The 7,282-nt window shown below is 46.1% G+C and overlaps 1 non-coding gene across 1 annotated transcript; it reads left to right on the top strand.

Moving 5' to 3' along the window:
* Positions 1–3,842: 3,842 nt before the first annotated feature.
* LOC132654395 (U6 spliceosomal RNA) lies at positions 3,843–3,952 on the top strand. The gene has a single exon (XR_009592049.1). It is a non-coding gene; the product is annotated as a U6 spliceosomal RNA (small nuclear RNA).
* The last annotated feature ends 3,330 nt before the right edge of the window (positions 3,953–7,282 follow it).

Genomic DNA, 7,282 nt, shown 5'->3' on the forward strand with positions numbered 1-7,282 from the left:
CACTCCTACTGCTAAGACTCTTGGCTGAGGCTGCTCCTCACGTCATGAGCTTTGGGGGGGGAGTAGGGTAGCAAGGGGGTGGGAAAAGCTTAACCCGAGGCCGCGGCGCCTCCTCCTGGCCGCAGAGAGAAATAGCACCGAGGTGGGGCGGCTTAGGGGTGAGGGGAGCCAGGCAGTGCCCCCCCTGGACCAGGGGCCAAAGCAGCTCAAAGGCTGAGCTGACATTGAACCCCCACCCCACCCCTGGTTCCACTCAGCAACCTTTGCACTTTGCTGGGTACCTACGTTTTGGGCGCAAAGCGCAACTTGAAGATGCTTGCCTTCAGGGAGCTTAAGATCTATCCTCAATGCAGGAAGCTGATGGTAAAACAATAGGGAACCAGGTAAGTGTAATTAAAAGCTGAATTGTGCAGCTCTCTCGCTCTCTCTCTCTCTCTCTCTCTCTCTCTCTCTGTGTGTGTGTGTGTGTCTGTGTGTCTGTGTGTCTCTCTCTGTGTGTGTGTGTGTGTGTGTGTGTGTGTGTCTGGATGCTAGGGACTTTGAGGTTATTTTTTAAGTGGATTACGTTATTTAAGGATCCCGAGAAAAGATGATAGACACACGAAGGTTTCCCATCCGAAATGGCTTTACAGCACTGACAAACCCAGCCTTCTCTAGAAAGGAAAATCGCGTCCATTTCTCTCCCTCTAAGTTGCTTTATGTTTTGAAAGTCCTTGCAGTATTATCTGTTTTTCAATCTTCATATGCTTCATACATCCTTGTTATGCTTACCCCTTGCCTCTTCAACGATCCAGCATATCACAGTGGTGGTGAACTTTCACAGCAGTGAGACCCCGGGCTCCTCACTCACAGCCCTGGGAGGATGTGACCAGAACACACAGGGAACAGCCCTGTGCGAGGAGCTGCCGGACTGTGTCTGTGTGTGAATGTGCGCTGGCCTCCAGACCAGGCAGCCCTCGGAGCGTCTAGGGATGGTTCTCACGGCGATGCCTGCCTGTTCCCTGGACTTCGTCAGGCTTAGTCTTGGAATCTAATGTTGTCGAGACACACGAACGAAAACACAAACACCGCGTGTTCGCAAGCAAAACCGCGCATCTCCCTGTGAAGGTTTGGATTCTTTCCTAGGACCAAGTGAGGCTGATCCGCTACCGGGTTGGGAAGCTGTGGGATGTGGAGATTGCTCCGCTGTGGGCACACAACAGCCCGCCCAGCCCACCTCAGTGTTCACGCACGTCTAGAGGCTGGAACAAAGGTCTCGATGCCCAGAGCCAGGGCACGGTGAACCCTTCCAGAGGCACTCGGCCCTGGGTCTCCCAGAAATGGTCATTTCCTTCAGAATGACATACACACCCACTTAGGCACTGGTGAGTGGCCTGTTACTGTACTTTTCTAAATTTCTCGTTCTTTCACTTCTCGTCTCATTGACTCTTTCCCTTCTGATCCCCTTTTCTGAAACTTGAGTACCACTCCACTTTATTTTCCTGCCCAAACCCAACCCTTTCATTTCAGCCCGTCCACTTGTGTGAGGGGGCTCCTCTGCCCCTGCTAGGGTCCACTCTCTCCCTTTGGGCTCTATCTTCAGGTCTGCCTCCTCTGAGCGTCCTTTTGCGTCATCCAGGCCTGAACTGACTTCTGTAACGATTTCAGGGATCTGAGAATGAGAGGGGGCATCAGGCCATCTTACTCCACGAGCCTACCCGTTCCGTGTGGAGATGCAGAGCGCAGTTGACTCCACTGGGTAGAACAATGACTGAGAGATAACTCTTGCATGTATCATCCCACTATGTAGCATGTCAATAATGCCACGCTGGGTGAAGAACTGCCCAGACAGGAAAAAAAAAAAAAGAGAGAGAGGCCCCGTAGCCATTTGTGTTGAGCCATACAGTACCATCGACAATTCCATCATGAAACTCTCAATCGCATGAAGTAACCATTATTGACCTATAATAAAAAGGCAATTTCATGAGACTCGATTGGGAATTGTATTCCTTGGTACGTTGCCAGGCTTCCCAACTAGTTCCTCGGTTCCTTTTATGAAATTAATCTCTCTGAGAATTTCTTACGTGAGCATGCTGGACTTTGAAACATTTCCAGCTCTCCATGTTCATGGCTGTGTGGGCTTGGTGATCCTTAGGGGTTTGGGGGAGGTCACTTTCCTGCTTAGTTTTCCTGAGGATAGGACTAGCCCATCCTAGGAACCACAAAGCTAAGCGAGAAGTGCTAGCCTCTCTCCGAGGTGTTCATTCACCAAGGGTTTCCCTCTGACCTCTCAGACTTCTTGGCACCCACTTTTGTTTCCTTCCTTCTCTTTTGGGAAGTAGGTTGACACAGGGCCCTGCACATGCCGAGCAAACGCTCCCATCACTGAGCCGTATCCCAAGCCTCGTTTCTACTTTTTACTTTGAGCCAGACTCACCAGATCACCGGGGCACCCTTGAACTCCACAGGTAGCCCAGGAAAGCCTTGAGTTTGAGTTCACCTCACCTTGGCCTCCTGAGGCACTGGAATGACAGACCACCCAGCCAGGCTTCTCTCGCCCATATTTGGGCTTCTCGCAAAAAAATCCACCATCTTCTCAAAAGGACTACCGTGGGGATGACCCGGACTCGTGGATTTGTAAGGCTATTTCTCTGTTTTGCAGAGAAGACATTTGGTTGCTCCTGGTCAGACTGCACAGAAGGCAGTATCCAAACGAGACGAGATGGCAGGCTGCATTCCGAAGCATTGTTTATTGAGGAAAAGCTCTTGCCTCGGGCTGCTAAGGACAGAGTTGAAAGTATTCTGCCAGTCGGCTGGACTCAAAGAGAGGGTCTGAGAGATGCTACAAACGCTAACTCACTAACTCAGCGGGCAGACATAAAGCCCATACCTCGCAGGGCTGTATATATGTACACAACCATATAGGTGTGGCAGTGCCTTTCAGATCAAACACTAGGAACGAAGGGTGGGCCTGGAGTTTACAGAGTTTAGAATGCCCGCTTAAGTGAAAGGTATTTCTGATGGTGTGAAAGTGAATACCTAAAAGGTGGAAACAAATCACAACAATTTAAAATTCTTTAATATTCATAAATGTTATGAAACAAAAAATTTAAATAACAATTCCTGTGAAAGAACTGCCTGGCACTTCTGCTACACTTGCTTTCGTGTTAAAATACATATATATCTTCGAGCTTCTCTTTACATAATGTTTTAAAGTAACGTAAAAATAATCAAAGGACAAAAAGATCCACTCTCCAGCGTGGCCAGTTGGCAGCTGTTTTTCACTTTTGAAATAATTCAGAACAATGGCTTTCTTATTGCTAGACATGAGATAGGTTTTCTTTGGGAATTGTCAAGCTTGAGAAAAATCTTCCAAGTTCATTTTCCTATGGCTGTACTTACAGGAATTTCTACTTTTCTGAACTAACCTTAAATTATCCTAGAACTGATGACACTTGCTAGTTTCTAATGGGTTATATAGGTGTTACATGACCATCGCCAGCTTCAGTGTTTTGTCTCAGATGAGACAGAACTGAAACATTTTTTCCTGGGTGTCCGCATGAGTCACTCCCCCTAATTAATTAGATTATCAGATACTGCTGGAGCCTGCTCATTATTTCTATTGAAAGGTCTCTTTTCTTCTTAAGGAGCTACAGTTCTGTGTGATCCGTGTTGGAGGAGGGTTGCAGCGGCTCCTCATTTCTGCTGATGTCAGTGTTTGGCTTCAGCTCTTTTGTTTTCAATTTCACTAATTTCCATGTGAGTTTTCTCTTGATTCTTTGATCAGTAAATAGAGCTAGTGGGAAGAGGAACTCTTTCAGTTCAACCCAAGCAACCGTCTTTGAGTCCTAACCTTTTTTTTTTCATTAAAATGTCCTAAAGTGTGCTCCCTAAAATTGGAACGATACAGAGAAGACTAGCATGGGCCCTGAGCAAGGATGACACACAAATTCATGAAGCGTTCTATATTTTTAAACTGCAATTAATATAAAAAATGAAAATTTAATTAAAAAAAAAAACGTCCCAAAGCGTCTTTCCAAATTGAATCGAGCCTTGAATTCTCTCACAGGACCTTGTCAGCACTTCATTTGGACTTCTCTTCTGAGCCTGTAAACATGTGTGGAAACTTAGTGCTGAGGCCATTTCCAAATGTCTGACCCCCTTTCAAGCGGGAAACACTGCAGGCATGGTCCTTACGCTAAATTCTAACGTGTTGAGCATGTTTAAGGTAGATGATTTGGGGAATGAAGAGATGGCTCAGTGGTCAAGGGCTCTTCCTCCTACAAAGGACCTGGGTTCTGCTTCTGGCACCCACACGGTGGCTCAAAAACACCTGTAACTCCAGTTCCAGGTAATCTGAGGCCCTCTTCTGGTTTGTGTGGGTACTGCACACACACGGGGCATGGATGCTCAAGCGGGCTCATGAATACAAACACTAGATAAATTCCATAAGGAAATAAACCTAAAGCAGGTACTTTCACAAACCAGGCATAGCCACTGTGGTGCATGCTTGCACTCTCAATGCTGAGGATTAGGAACACGGGTAGAACCCTAGAGATCCATTGGCCACCCATCTTAGTTTAATTGGCAAGCCTCAGGTCCCAGTGAAAGAGAGAAAGAGAGAGAGAAGGCAGATGGCTCCTGAGGAACAAAACTGGAAGTTAACCTCTGTGAATACACACACACACACACACACACACACACACACACACAAACAGGAAGGAAGGAAGGAAGGAAGGAGGAAGGAAGGAAGGAAGGAAGGAAGGAAGGAAGGAAGGAAGGAGCTCTCACAGTATTAGGGCCTCTCCATAGTCTTAAACGGTCCTTGGTTCTGAATCTACCATTCACTTCAAAGTCAGTCCTCCCTTTGCCCCTTAACCTAATAAACAGCGGGCTTCTTGTTTCTGAGGAAAACACTTGAACAACTTTTTTTTTTTTTTTAATCTTTGAAAATGGAATTTGTTAAAGGCACAGTTTGCCAACACGCATAGGAAGTCCTTGTGGTAAATCTGACCCATCTTCCTGTGCTTGTTCCGGGAGAGCACAGGAACCCAGCAGAGCATTCGGTTTTAATACCTCTCAGGAGCGTAACTGAGCTCCTGCCTTCTTGTTACTCTTTTCAAAGAATCTCTGTTTTGTTCTTTTCATAATGGTATTAACTATTCAACCCAGGCAAATTTTTCAGAAGGATAGTTAGACAGCTCTCACCCTTGTCTGAAAGCTTGCTTGTCCAGTAACCATGATGATTACTCACTTCCCACGGCCTTAAATGGAACCTTTTGTGTGCCTTGTTGTGACCTCTTGCTCCTTGAATGTTCCCTCTTCTCTGCAAACGTATACAAGAGAGCAGAGGTGAGGGAATGAACAAGACCAAGAGAGGAAAGTCAAGTCCAGAAAGGAGGAAAATGCAGCGTCACAGGAAAGGTCCTGGGGACCTCAGAAGGGGGAATTTGCACAAGGTAGTCTTTATACACTAGCTCACCTCCTGCAGAAAAACAAAAACAAACAAACAAACAAAAAAACCTCAAAATGGAAACAACCTGTAGTCAGAACTGCTGGAGTTGGCATTGCCTCACTAGTTTGGGTTGTTTTATTGTTTGGTTTACTGTTGATTTTCCCCCTCTAACACAGCAAAGATGCAACACTATATCTGGTTCAATAGACATTTTTGAAATTTTTTTTATGTGTATGGGTGTTTTATCTGGTAAGCATATACACCATGTGTGTGCAGTTTCTGAGAAGGCCAGAAGGGGGTGGTGGATCCCCTGAAACTGGAGTTTCAGATAGTTGTGATCTGCCATCTGGGTGCTGGGAATCAACCCAGGTCTTCAAGAAGCATAGACAGTGCTTTCATCTGCCAAGCCGTTTCCCCTACCCCTTGTTGGTTGAAGAAATTCCTTAGAATCTTGATTTTCATCTCTCTAAATCTCTCTCTCTCTCTCTCTCTCTCTCTCTCTCTCTCTCTCTCTCTCTGTGTGTGTGTGTGTGTGTGTGTGTGTGTGTGTGATCAAAATACGAAAACAACCTCACTGTCACAATTACACAGAGAAGCTATTTACTATCAGATTATTCTAACTTCTTGGGATACGTGGCCTGTTTTTTTTCCTGTCACCAACATTATAGATGAGAGATGTCATCACTATCTGAAGGCACTGTGAAACGTCTTAGCTGAAGCTGTCAGATAATGATGCAAACAATGAAATAAAATGGAGATGGACTAGACTCCTCCCTCCTCCCCAGCTCCCTTCACTCTCTGTACTCAGTTCCCTTTTCGACTTTATTTCAGGATTTTCTCTGTGAGCAGTATCAGTGACACCAAGATGTTTTTTTCCATGAGATATTCATCTCCTCCAAGTGGATCTTTACTCTCAGCGCAGCAGCTGGCACCATCCTCCAAGCAGACACCATCTCCTTCTCAAACCCTCTTTAGTAAGTCATCTCATGTCAGGAGTAGCTCTCTGTAATCCCAGCACTCAGGGATCTCTGTATGTTCAAGGCCAGGCCTGGGTAGTCCAGGACAGCCAGGGCTACACAGAAACACCTTGCCTCAAAAAAATAAAATAAAATAAAATAAAATAAAATAAAACAAAACAAAGGAACAAACAAACAAAAAGAGTAGCTTTCATCAATGGTGATGGCTTCTCTCCTCTGTAAAAGGAACACGGCCCCTTAGCTCTTATCACCAGGCCCCACTCAGTCTCTATGGACAGCCAGGAGGACTCACGTGAAGCTCAATTAAAGGAAATATAAACCACACAGCTTGAGCTGGGGGGAAGAGGGCCTATGGGGAGACTGACAGACTGGGAGGAAGCATAGAGGGCCAGAACATACCAATGATGAGGGCCTACAGAATAGAGGTGAAATTGTGTGCAGAAAGCTGGACTTCATTCGTGCACACACACTTACACACCAGGTGCCCTGGAAGAGTTCTGAGGTTTCCATCTGAGATGGTGAAGGGCTGTGTCCTCAATCCATGCAAGAAACTGAGACCTAGCTCCGAGAGGTGTGTGATGTAAACCCTGCAAGGGTCCCTGCAGCCTCTGAGCATCTCTGGCAGTGTCCAGATGAATAAGTGAAGGGCTGGCAAAAGGCGGGGAGAAGGATGTCCTTCTACGAAGGAGGCTTTCTATGATTGCTGAGGTATGCTGACCCTACATGAATATCTCCAGGGGATTCCCGGGATCTAGTCCTGATTCCCCAAGGATGTGCAGGCCTTCACAGTCTGATCCCAAGTTGACTCCTCTCTGCCACACTTGAATTTTTCAATTTTGCATTTTTCAATTTTGTTTTAAAACTGGCCTTT

Source organism: Meriones unguiculatus, chromosome 5 (assembly GCF_030254825.1).
Source record: "Meriones unguiculatus strain TT.TT164.6M chromosome 5, Bangor_MerUng_6.1, whole genome shotgun sequence".
Lineage (NCBI taxonomy): Eukaryota > Metazoa > Chordata > Mammalia > Rodentia > Muridae > Meriones > Meriones unguiculatus.